This window comes from Phacochoerus africanus, chromosome 11 (assembly GCF_016906955.1).
Source record: "Phacochoerus africanus isolate WHEZ1 chromosome 11, ROS_Pafr_v1, whole genome shotgun sequence".
NCBI lineage: Eukaryota > Metazoa > Chordata > Mammalia > Artiodactyla > Suidae > Phacochoerus > Phacochoerus africanus.
Window position 1 is genome coordinate 126,937,454 of NC_062554.1, and position 14,188 is coordinate 126,951,641.

General features: G+C 34.7%; 1 long non-coding RNA gene across 1 annotated transcript in view; it reads left to right on the forward strand.

Moving 5' to 3' along the window:
- Positions 1 to 14,188, forward strand: part of LOC125111885 (uncharacterized) — a 51,813-nt gene that overhangs the window by 34,006 nt on the left and 3,619 nt on the right. The gene's annotated exons all lie outside the window — the stretch shown is intronic.

Consider the following 14,188-nt stretch of genomic DNA (forward strand, 5'->3'; position numbering starts at 1 on the left):
CAACAACTTCATTTGCCATGGTCCATTTTTCTTCTTAAATTGATCAAACAACTATTTTCTTCTCCCTTTTTATTGTCATGAAATGCCTTGTGTATTAAAATCTCTGCTAGTCTTTATTCTTCTGTTTTGACCAAAACAAACAAACAAACAAACAAACAAACAAAAACCAAATCCTGGAAAGGTTTGAATACAGTTTTTAGTAATGTTAATGACTTTTGTGTTATTGTTTCCTCCTACTTTATTGCGTCTTTCCTAGTTCTTGTTTGTTTCGTTGTGTTGGTCATTTCACTTTTCTTTCATGTGCCATTCAAAACAATGAACTTTTATTAAAAAATGATTTATTGTTTGCCTCTTATTTGCTAGGGGATGCTTACAAAAATGGTATTGTAGTCTTTGGAAGTTAGACTTTTGCAATGAGACCCTGTAGAATGTATATTCTATGATTTGAGTAGTCAGTTTATTTATAGCTTACACGATGCAGCAAATGGGTGAAAGGCAGCAAGTACATGAGTATTTTGTATCCTGTAAGCGGTTGTGAGGCACTGAGGATACAAAGAAAATTATACCCTATTTCCTGTGTCATGGGGCTCAGTCCAGGAGAGGAGATTAGCAAATAAAAAGATAATCACAATGAAGTGTTATAATTACTGCAAAATTAGGAGTATATAAAAGATACTCTATGGTATAAATGGAGTTGTTTTTTATCTTTTTCTTCTGCGGGCTTTTAATATATATATATATATTTAGGTTTTCTAAGTCATTTATGGGTCTGTTTGCCTTCTGAATTTTAGAGTTTTATTGATGTTTCCTCCTTTCCGTTTTCCCCCATTGTTGCTAGGCTTTACCATTAAAAATTCCTTTCCTGTTGTTTTGAATGGAGTGTAAAGATGTAGGGAAATTAGGTGGATGTGTCCAATTTACCATCTTTTCCTAACATCTATCATCCTCATGGCCAAATTTCTCACCTAACTTTTCCAAAGTAGGGAATTTAACTTATTCTAAGCTTAAAACTGAAAATTTGTAATTAGTAAGAGAGCAAATACGTAATATTAATGGCAATTAAATTGAAAAAATCCGAATTAATATATTATGAGGTTTAATCATATGTGCTTTATCTAAAAACTTTAAGTGGATCTTTGTATAATTTTAACAGTGATGGTGTCCAAACACATTTGAATATTTATGTTTTATTATTCTAAATTAATTTGGATTTAGTTAGTCTTAGTTATCTGGAGGGAAACATCACATTTCAGAACTTTTTTGGCTTGTGTATTTCATGTATGCTATGTATGGAGATCACTACTTTCCTTTTATAAATAATCTCATGGGCAAGGTGATTTTCCTTTTTCTTCTAGTACATTTTTCTTTTTTAAAAGATTTGTATTTTTTTCTATAATTAATTTACAATGTTCTGTCAAGTTCTGCTGTACAGCAGAGTGACCCAGTCACATATATATGTTCTTTTTCTCACATTATCCTCCATCATGTTGATTCACAAATGACTAGATGTAGTTCCCTGTGCTGTAGAGCAGGATCAAGGAAATTTTCAATGGAGTTTCTCAGGGCAATTCACAATCTGTTGTGTAAACTCAGTGTTTTCGCTCTAGCTAAAGAATTTTGAATGTAATTATAGGCAGCAGTACCAATGTATATTTAAAACACGCCTTCTGCTGGAAAATGTGCATAAATTTTATTTGTTTATTGGTAAAAATGTCAAAATTAATGGTTTTAACATTCAAAGAATATGTTTTTAATTTTTTTAAATTTTTTGTCTTTTTGCTATTTCCTTGGGCCGCTCCTGCAGCATATGGAGGTTCCCAGGCTAGGGGTCGAATCGGAGCTGTAGCCACCGGCCTACGCCAGAGCCACAGCAACTCGGGATCCGAGCCGCGTCTGCAACCTACACCACAGCTCACGGCAACACCGGATGGTTAACCCACTGAGCAAGGGCAGGGACCGAACCTGCAACCTCGTGGTTCCTGGTCGGATTCGTTAACCACTGCGCCACGATGGGAACTCCGAATATGTTTTTAAATTTCTGTCAAAATATAACTTGGGATGCTTATATTCAAATATGTGACATTGGTCCAATTATAGAGGCTTACTATAAGAATATGTTTTTAAAGAAATACTGAAGTAATTACTACCCCCCACCTGCCAAGCACATATATTTCCATAGTTTGCTTTTTCTTTTGTTCTAACTCTGGCACATGACTTACTGGTGGGATTTGGGGGGCATTGTGGACATCACATACTTGCCTCCAATTTTGACAGCATGTTTGATTCAATCGCTCCAGTCATAGATTGAGCAATTTTTGTAGATCATAAAACTTATCAGGAAAAATCAAAGTCCACATGGTCCATTTTTTCACTCATATGACTCCTGACTAATGTAAAAATATTTGTAGTAGAATTACATGTTGAGATTTTATATCCAATATTAAAGAGACTGGAATATTGTCCCTTTACAAGTCAAAACCATTATAAACCACTTGGAAATGTCTTACAAAACTGGAAAAGTATTAATAATTATCACACTCACCATGCCAAGTGAGGTGCTAAATGTTTATATCGTTTAATCTTCATAAGAGTCTTCTAAAGTAAATCAGGTATTAATTTTACAGACAAGGAAACAGGCTTAAGTACATCTTCTAACTTATCATATTTCATGCATTTATTCCCAAATATTTGTGGAATGGATTGTCTGCTAAATGATAAGTACTCTTCTGTGGGCAAGGCATATTGTAGCAAAGAAAACAGAGTTTTTTGTGTTCAGAACATTGACAGGTGTGTTTATGAAGAATATGAGTTTGGAATTAAGGTCTGATTTAATTCCAGGGCCCACACTATTAACCAGTAAACGGTCCTGCCTAGGGCAGATTAAATATCCTTTAAAAAGATCAAATTAGAGAATCTTCTTTAAATTTTAACAGTCTACAGTACAGGTTTTCTGGTTCCAGAGCTATCATACTTATGTACCTTCACAGTTTTTTCAAGTATGAGAAGGTTAGTTGGAAGATAGAATTGGTGAAAGAGCATGGATTCCTTAGGAACTCAAGGACAGCTACACACTGTGGCCCATGGGGGAATGGAAGAATAGTTCAGAGGCTTGGAGGACGCAACGCTTCTCTAAACATCTCAGCAGCAGACGTCTACTGATATTCCCAGTAGGGCTCAACCACCAAAGTTGTGGCTGTCTCCCCATGGTTGATCCTTGCTGTCACGAATGACAAATACATTTCTTCAGGTTCATGTATGTATTCTGTACTTTATGGTTTCTGCTTACTCATAGATTGTATTTCTTTTTTGTTTGTTTGTTTTTTGTTCAGTTTCTCATGACCTCCTAATGGCCTTGATTCTATTTCTGAGTTTCTGTCTGTAGGAATTCTTCAAGCTTTAACACCTGTGGTAACTACTTGATTATTTCTATGTCTCCAAAATAATGTTATGAGATAATCTGACTGGTTTAGCTCAAAACATATGCTTCAAATCACTTTGTTGTTCAGCCAGTGAATTGGCATAATTTGGCGAAGGTCTACATTTGGTCTAATTGGCTTTAGCCAGAAGGTGTGGTTATGTGAACTATTTGGGGCTACCTCTTCAGAAGGGGCTGGGGCACTTTTTTTGGTGGGGGGTGGATATGCAGCATGTGGAAGTCCCTGGGCCGGGGATCAAACCTATGCCACAGCAGCAACCCAAGTTGCTGCAGTGATAACACCAGATCCTTAACCTGCTGCACTGCAAGGAACTCCTGAGGGTACTTTTTGTTATCAAGGCCATAGGTAAGTGACATCACTTTTGCTAAAGATAAATCCTCCCTTATTTTGAGCTCAAAAATATCTCTCTCACTCTTCAAGTAGCAGAATAAAACTTACAGCTGGGAGGAAATGTTGGAGCTAGACCAAGATGCTGAAGTGACTTATAGAATGAGACAGTGTTATAATCTCTTCTGTTTAGGATTTTGTTTCCCTTTCCAGTGTGTATTCTTCTCTTTCTTATTTGAATTTTATTCTCCTTGATTGAGGAGGTGAAAGAAAAGTAAGAATTTCCTAGTTTTCTTTATATTTGCAATTCACTATTTTTCTAAAAAAGAGACCTACATCTTCCTCGTCTTGCTCTGGACATAATTCTAAAACTCCTTTTGTTCTTAGCATTTTTCTGAAAACCAGTCTATTTTGAATTGTAGTATTCCTAAGATTATTTTATGATACTTCATTGCTTGCCTTTTCCCCAAAGATACCCTTTAACCAGTCTGAGTTCATTTGAGCACTCTCTGTGACACTACACAGCCACCCACTTTATCTTTCACTTTTCCTAGAGATACATGGAAATGGTTCTTTTTAGAATTTTATTTTGTCACCTCTAGATTGCTTTTCCTTTTAGAGCCTTGGGCCATAGAATATCTTACTCATTTATATGTAAGTCTGCGGTATGTGTTCTCCTGCACTCAAGTTCTGAGCTTGCTTAGTTACTTCCTTTGAAGGTTTCCAACACTTTCTTATTATTTACTGGTTTTTCTGTGCTGGTCAGAATTAACTCTGGGGAAGCATTTTACTTAGTTTCGTCCTCTATCTTCTGAAAAACATTGTCACCAAAATAGTCAAGACACTTTCATTTGCACTAAAGGAAGCAGCTGAGAAATGGATTTCTATAACTAGCCTACATTAGTTTTGTGATCTTTGTAAGGGTACATACCAGTGTCTCATTTGATCTGTGTTGTACATGTCATATTACCTTTTTTTCTGCTGCTTTTTTTGTTCATACCTTAAGATGTTTCCCTTCTCAGGCATATAGATTTCCACATGCTTCCTTTCTGAGGGACCACCTTCAAAGTAACATGTTTTAAAACATTTTTCTTGTTTTATTACCATTTTTTCCAGAGTTCTGTTATACCAAATGTTGGTGGAAGATACTAGGATGTACTCACTTGCTTTGACTGAAATTTTGGGTTTAATTTTATTATTTATAATCCATATATCAGTGTATAGACATAGATTATGTGTGATATAATGGAGGAATAGTTGACTTGGAATATAAATTAGAATGCTGATTGTCATTTCTTGGCTATATCACCATAAATTAGCTAGCAACCTCTCTAAAACAACATCCTCGTTAAAATGGAGGGAATAATAGCTTTCATGTATTGTTTTTGGGATTAAATGATATAATAATATAATGTCACAATTTCTGAAGTCCTAGTAAACATGCTGTCATTATTTACAGCCTATTTCCAGTTATTTTGAATTTTCTTTGAATTCCAATAAATCTTTACCACTGCTCTTCTGGCTATATTCCTGATGGCTTTCAAGAAGTTATACTTTACAATTGATTGTGTTTTTTTTTTACACTATTTAATACTTCACTTATTTGATTGTGAAGTCTCCAGAAAAATGCTTTTCAATCCTATGGATGTACTCTTATCACAGGCCCAGAGAACCCAGTAAGAAACATGAAAAGAAAAAGCAAGTCGCATTCTTGAACATATATAGTGTTCACTTCTGTTATTTTTGTCTTCTCGTCTTATGTCATGCTCTTAAATGAAAAGAAGGAAATATAAATGCCACCCGGATCCTGCACTTTCCTGATATTCTGCCATGGATTCCATAGTATCTGGAAATCTTTTTGAATTCTCTACTGAGGATAGCATTCATTTTCTGCAAAAGTAAGCATAATAAGAGATGAAATAGAAATATTCTTTGTTGCATTCTGGACACATTCCTTGTGAAGATAGAAATTTATTAGTGTAAAACAAACATGCTCAGATATTTTTAAAAGAGTGTATATGACTTTAAAAATAGCCATGGAGTTCCTGCTGTGAAACAGTGGGTTAATGATCCAGCTTGTCTCTGTGGAGGCACCAGTTCAATCCCTGGCCCGGCACAGTGGGTTAAGGATCCAGCGTTGCTGCAACAGCTAAGGTAGGGAAACAACCTAAGTGTCCATCAGTGGATGAATGGATAAAGAAAATGTAGTAAATGTTATACTATTATGCCATAAAAGAAGGAGATTCTGCTGTTTGCAACAACATGGATGCAACTTGATGGTATTTAGCTAAGTGAAAAAAGTCAGACAGAGAAAAACAATATTGTATGATATCACTTATAAGTGGAATCCAAGAAACCAAACTCATAGAATCAGAGATCAGATTTCTTGTTGCCAGAGGCAGGGAGTAGGAAGTGGGGGAATTGAATAAAGGTGATCAAAAAGTACAAACTTCCAGTTACAAGATATATAAGTTTTGTGGATGTAATGTACAGTATGACAACTCTTGTTAACAATGCTATATATATGAGAGTAAATCTTAAAAGTTCTCAGTATAAGGAAAAAATTGTAACTATGTAGCTGTGTGAGGCGATGAATGTTAACTAAACTTATTGTGGTACTCATTTTGCAGGATATACATATTTAAATCATTATGTTGTATACATTAAACTTATACAATGTCATATGTCAAGATGTTGCAATACAACTGGAAAAAAAAACTTAAAAAAGAAAGATCACAATAGTAATACAAAAGTATAGGAAAGTACAAAACTCATGGGTAGAGGTAATATATAGATAAATATAAACCACTGCAATACTGTGCCAGTAGTGGGAAAAGCATATTTAATCCCAGCAAAAAGTTAAAATATACAGTATTAAAAATAACTATAAGCATATTTAATCCAAGCAAAAAAGTTAAAATATAAAGTATTAAAAATAACTAAAACATACACAATATAAAAATTGTGACATCAGTATCCATTGTGTTACTGTGTGGAGAGGGGGAAGTAACAGTGTAGAGTTTTTTATGTGATTGTAGTTAAGTTGTCATCAGCTTAAAATAGACTGTTGAAACTATACATTGATTTATGTAAGCTCTGTGGTAATTGCCCATACCTGTAGAAGACACACAAGAGAAAAAGAGAAATGTTTCAAAGCTTATTAATAGAAAAGAATTATGGAACACAAAAGAAGACAGCAAGAGAGGAAAATATGAACAAAAGAATTATCAGGCAGCAGAAAACAATTAATAAAATGGCAATACTAGGTTCTTCCCTAGGAATAATTACTTTAAATGTAAATAAACTAAACTACCCAGTCAAAAGACATCAAGTAGATGAATGGTTAAAAAAAATGATATCCAACTATATATTTTGTCTACAAGAGATTCACTCTAGATTTAAGAACTGAAAGTGAAGAGATGGAAAAAGATATTACATGCAAATAGTACCCTAAAGATAGCAGGGGTAACTATATTTTTATCAGATGAAACAGATTTTAAGTAAAAAACTGTCACAGGAGACAAGGATATTACATAATGATAAGAGAGTTAATTTGCTAGAAGGAAACAATTATATATTCAGCCAGCATTAGAGCACTTAAGAGTATAAACATCAACAGAACAGAGAAACTGTTAATCAATACAATAATGATAAGAGACTTTAATACCTCATCTTCAATAATGCATAGAACATTGAGACAGAAAATCAGTAAGGAAGCAGCCAACTTGAACAACATTATAGATCAAATGGACAAACAGAACATTCTACCCAACAGCAGCAAAACACACATTCTTCTCAAGCACACATGGAACACTCTCCATGATAGACCACATGTTAGATCACAAAACAACTCTTTAAAAAATTAAGAAGATTGAAATCATACAAAACATCTTTTCTCATCACAGTAGAGTAAAACTAGAAAATATTAGCAGAAGGAAAGATGAAAAACTCACAAGGATGTGGAAATTAAATAATACACTCTTCAATAACCAATGGGTCAAGGAGGAAATCAAAAGAGAAATTAGAAAATATCTCAAGGAGTTCCCTTTGTGGCTCCTTGACTAGGAACCATAAGATTGTGGGTTCGATCCCTGGCCTTGCTCAGTGGGTTAAGGATCTGGCATTGCCTTGAGCTGTGGATTAGGTTGCAGATGCGACTTGGATCCTGCATTGCTGTGGCTGTGGCATAGGCTGAAGCTGTAGTTCCAATTGGACCCCAGCCTGGGAACTTCCATATGCTGCAGGTGCAGCACTAAAAAAGTGAAAAAAAAAAGAAAGAAAGAAAATATCTCAAGACAAATGAAAAAGAAAATATAGTATGCCAAAAATTATGGGATGCATCAAACAAAGCACTAATTAGTAAGTTTATAGTGATAAATTATAAATACATTATAAAGGAAGAAAAACCTCAAATAAACAACCTGATTTTATATCTTACAAAGTGGGAAAAGAACAATTTAAGCCCAAATTTAGCAGAGGGAGAAAAAAATAAAAATCGGGGCATAAATAAACAAAATGGAGAATAGAAAAACAATGGAAAAATTTACAAAATTAAGTTATTATTTAAGAATGTAAATAACTCAGCCATAAAAAAGAATGAAATAATGCCATTTACAGCAACATGGATGGAACTAGAGATTCTCATACTGAGTGAAGTAAGTCAGAAAGAGAAAGACAAATACCATATGATACCCCTTATATCTGGAGTCTAATATACGGCACAAATGAACCTTTCCACGGAAAAGAAAATCATGGACTTGGAGAATAGACTTGTAGTTGCCAAGGGGGAGGGGGAGGAAGTGGGATGGATTGGGAGCTTGGGGTTAATAGATGCAAACTATTGCTTTTGGAATGGATTAGCAATGGGATCCTGCTGTGTAGGTAGCACTGAGAACTATGTCTAGTCACTTAGGATGGAGCATGATAACGTGAGAAAAAAGAATGTATACGTGATATGTGTAACTGGGTCACCATGCTATACAGTAGAAAAAAAAATTGTATTGGGGAAATAACAATAAAAATTTTTTAAAAATTAAAATGTAAACAAAATTTATAATCTTTTACCTAGACAAAGAAAAGACTGAAATAAAATCACAAATGAAAGAGGAGACTTTACAATTCATAGCATAAAATAAAAATGATCATAAGAGATCACTATGAACTATTATGCACCAACAAATTGGATAATCTAAAAGAAATGACAAATTGCTAAAAATATGGATCCTATGAAGATTAAATCATGAAGAAATAGAAAATATAAACAAATCTGTAACTGTTAGGAGTCTGTAATCAAGAATTTCCCAAAAAGCAAAGCCAGATGACTTTATTGGTAAATTCTGCTAAACATTTAAAGAAGAATTAACACCAATCCTTCTCAGTCTCTTCCAAAGAATTGGAGGGAACACTTCCAAAATTATTTTATGAGGCCAGCATTACCGTAGTAACGGAGTCAAACAAAGATACTTCAGGAAAATAAAACTGTAGGCCAATATACCTTATGGACATAGATACAGTAATTCTCAACAAAATATTAGCAAACCCAATTCAGCAGTGCATTCAAAGGATCATATACCATGATCATGTGGAATTTATCCCTGGGATACAAGGATGATTCAACACATGAAAATCAGTTACTATGAAACACCACATTAACATAATAAAGGATAAAAATCTTTTGATGATCTCAATAGATGCAGAAAAAACATCTGATGAAATTCAACACCCTTTCATAGAGAAAACCCTCAACAAACTAGAAATATAAGGCTAACTCAACTGGAAATATAAAGGCCATCCATGGAAGCCCATAGTTAACATTATACAAAATGGTGAAAAACTGAAAGCCATTCATAGGAGTTCAGGAAGAAGGCAAGAATGCTCACTCGGGCCATGTCTGTCCAAATAATACTAGAAGCCCTAGCCAGGGCAATTGGGCAATAGAGAGAAATAAAGGCATCCAAATAGAAAAGGAAGAAGCAAAATTACCTCTGTTTGCAGATGATATGGTCTTATATGTAGAAAATCCTAGATTTCACTAAGTGATTATTCAAACTAATAAATTAATTAAGTAGAATTTTAGGATACAGTATAGATGTATGGAATAGCCAGAAGTTTATGTCCCTTGAAAATTTATACATTGTAATTCTAATCCCTCAAGATGATGGCAATAGGAGGTAGGAACTTTGAGAGATGATTAGACTGTGAGGGTGGAGCCATCAGGAATGATATTAATGCCCTTATTAAAGGGACCCAAGAAAGATTGTTTGCCCTTCTGCCATGTGAAGACAGTGAAAATTGGCTATTTATGAACCAGAAAGCAGATCTCAGCAGACACCAAATCTCCCAGTGACTATATTGTGGGACTTCCTCTCCTCTAGAACTGTGAGAAATACATTTCTGTTGTTTATAAGCTACTCAATCTATGGTATTTTGTTAGAGCAGCCCCAAAGAACAACACACAAAAATCAATTGCATCTCTATACACTAAAAGGCTCTTTAAAAAGGAAAGTAAGAAAACAATCCCATTTACAATAGCGGCAGAAAGAATAAACAACAAAGAATAAACTTAACTAAGGAGGTAAAAGACATACACCGAAAACTGCAAAAGATTGATGGAAGAAATTAAAGAAGACACAAATAAATGTGTTCATGGATTAGAAGACTTTATATTATTAAAATGTCCATACTATCCGAAGTGATCTACAGATTCAAAATCCCAATGGCATTTTTTTTACAGAAGGAGAAAAGAAATCCTGAAATTTATGAAGAACCCTAAAGGACACCAAATAACCAAAACAATCTTGAGAAAGAACAAAGCTAGAGGTATCACATTTTCTGATTTAAAGATATATTTAAAAGTTATAGTAATTAAGACAGTATGGTGTTGGAAAGACAAGCATATAGACCAGTGGAAAAGAATGGAACACCTGGAAATAAACCCATGTGTATATGCTTGATCTTCAGCAAGGATGTCATGAATACACACTAGAGAGGGGATGATCTCTTTGACAAAACATACTGGAAAAACGGAATATCCACATGCAAAGAAAATGATATTAGACGCTTATCTTACACCATACACAAAAATCAACTCAAAATTGTTTAAAGACTTAATGTTCGACCTGAAGCTGTTAACCTCCTAAAAGAAAACATAAGGGAAAATCTTATCCTTGCAGTGATTTTAATGGCTATAGCATCAAAAGCATAGGCAACAAAAAAAGCAAATAGGCAAGTGGTACTACATCAAACTGAAACATTTCTGCAAAGCAAAGAAGATAACAACTAAAAGACAACCTATAGAATGGGAAAATAGCTTTGTAGTAAAAACATCTGATAAAGGGTTAATATCTAAAATGTACAAGGAATTCCTTCAACTCAATAGTTAAGGGCAAATAGCTTGATTTAAAAAGGGGGTAAATGGGAATTCCCGTTGTGGCTTAGCCGGTTAAGAACCCAGCTAGTATCCACGAGGATTTGGGTTCAGTCCCTGGCTTAGCTCAGTGGGTTAAGGATCTGGTGTTGCTGCAAGCTGTGGCATAAGTCTTGAATGCGGGTTGGATCTAGTGTTGCTGTGGCTGTGATGTGGCTGTGGCTCTGATTCGACCCCTAGCCTGGGAACTTCCATATTCCCTAAAAAGGTAAAGAAAAAGGGGGGAGGTAAATGACATCAATAGACATTTCTCTAAAGAAGACATACAAATGGTCAACAGATTATGAAAAGATTCTCAACATTACCAGTCATCATGGAAATCAAAATCACAGTGAGATATCACCTCATATTTGTTAGGATGGGTACTATCAAAATACAAAATATATCAAGTTGTTATAGAGCATGTAGAGAAATTGGAACCCGTGTGCACTGTTGGTGGGAATGTTGAATGATGCAGCCACTATGGAAAATAGTATGGAGTTTCCTTAAAAATACTAAAAATGGAAATCCCTGTGGTTCAGCCAAACCACTTCTGGATATTTATCCAAAAGAATTGAAGTCAGAATATTGAAAGCCTATTTGTACTCTCATATTCATCGCAGCATTATTTACCATAGCTGAGATGTGGAAACAACCTAAATGGCCATCAGTGAATTAATGGATAGAGAAAATGTAGGATATACATACAATAAAATATTGTTCAGCCTCACAAAAAGAAGGAAGTCCTATCATATGTGACAAAGTGGATGAACCTGGAGGACATTATGCTAAGTGAAATTACATAGTCAGAGAAGGACAAATACCTCATGATTCCACTTACATAAGTCATCAAAGTAGTCAAATTTATAGAAGCAGAGAGTAGAATGACTACCAGGGGCTGGGGAAGGGAGAAATAGTTTCTAGTAAAAGGTTACGAAGTTTCAGTTGTGCAAGATCATTAAGTTCTGGAGATCTGCTGTACAACATTGTGCCTGTAGTTAACAGTACTGTATTGTACACTTAAAATTTTGAGAGTAGATCTCATGTGAAGTGTTCTTATAATAATCATAATAATTATCATCATAATAGAAATACTAGAAGGTCAGCAAATCAAAGGACAAGACATGGTCACTTGAGGATTATTTTTTTTTCTCCTAAAGCTTTTTTTTTTCCCCAGTCATATTAAGGGAAGTCACCTGTTGATCCGGCAAGAGGACTTTATTTTATTAAAAATAAAAATTCAGAGCAAAGGAGAGAAAAATTGATGACAAACTTTTCTTAACCATTCCTAATCTGTTGTTCTAGCTTCATTCTGTTTGCTTGCCTGTCTGGGGACAAAATCTTTTTTTTTTTTTTTTGCCTTTTAGGGCCTCATGTGCAGCAAAACCCCCCAGTGCCCATCCATCCCACTTCCTCTCCTTTCCCCTCCTTGGGAACTCCAAGTATGCTCTCCTTGGCCATGATCTGTTTCTGTTTTTTTAGATTGGAACATCTGTTCCATATTTTAGATTCCACAAATAAATGATATCATATGGTATTTGCCTTTGTCTTTCTGGCTTACTTCACTTAGTATGAGAATCTCTAGTTCCATCCATGTTGCTGCAAATGGCATTAGTTTGGTTTTTTATGGCTGAGTAATACTCCATTGTAAATATGTACCACATCTTCTTCATCCATTCGTCTGTCGATGGACATTTAGGTTGTTTCCATGTCTTGGCTTTTGTGAATAGTGCTGCAGTGAACATAGAGGTGCATATATCTTTTTCAATGAGTTTTGGACTGGATATATGCCCAGCAGTGGGGTTGCTGGGTCATATGGTGGTTCTATATTCAGTTTTCTAAGGTACGTCCATACTGTTTTCCATAGTGGTTGTACCAATTTGTAATTCCACCAACAGTGAAGGAGAGTACCTTTTTCTCCACACCCTCTTCAGCATCTGTTATTTGTTGACTTATTAATGATGGCCATTCTGACTGGTGTGAGGTGGTAGCTCATTGTAGTTTTGATTTGCATTTCTCTAATAATTAGTGATGTTGAGAAATGGCTTTCTATAACTGTTGAGTGCTACATTCCATATATGACCATGAGATCAAGTTTTCTTGTTGTTTGCTAGTTGTTCATAGGTCCTATATACTTACTACTCTTGTTAGTTTAATCTGCTGTTATCACAACTCTGATTATGAATTTGACATCCTATCTTTATACTTTAGTTAATATTATTCTGAGGCTTCATTTTTTTAGGTGTACATAAATTGAAAATTGTTAAATCTTCCTATTTAATTGTCATTCATCATATGTATTAACCATCTGTACATATAGTAATTCTTTTCTGTTGGTGGTTTTTGCTTGAGATATCTTTTCTCATATTTTGATTTTGAGTATCCTTATGTTTTATGCATGTCTTTTGTAAACAGCATATAGGTTTATACTATCTTTTAATTTACTAATTTTACTAAGTTTACTTTTTTTTTGTGCTGCACCCACAGCATATGGAAGTTCCCAGGCTAGGGGTCTAATCAGAGCTGTAGCCGCCAGCCTATGCCAGAGCCACAGCCGTGCCAGATCTGAGCTGCATCTGTGACCTAAACCATAGCTCACGACAATGCCAGATCCTTAACCCACTAAGGGAGGGCAGGGATTGAAACCGCAACCCCATGGTTTCTAGTTGGATTCGTTTGCACTGCGCCATGATGGGAACTCCCTAAGTTTACTTTCAGTTTAGACATTAGTTTACTAATATCTCTTTTTCAATTAGAGAATTTAGCCCATGTACATTAATTATGATTACTGATATATTTAATACATATTTTGTGCTTACAATGTGTTTTGCTTTTTAATGAAATTTTCATGATTTTATTTTTTCCTTTCTCATTCATTTCCAAACTTTGAGTTGATTATACTTTCATTAATCCCTTTTAATTTCTTATCCTAACTTGGAAGGTATATATAAGGTAATTAATTTTAAAAAATCCTTTAATGAAATATTCTCAAAAGGTGCACATACCCTATAAGCTCAGT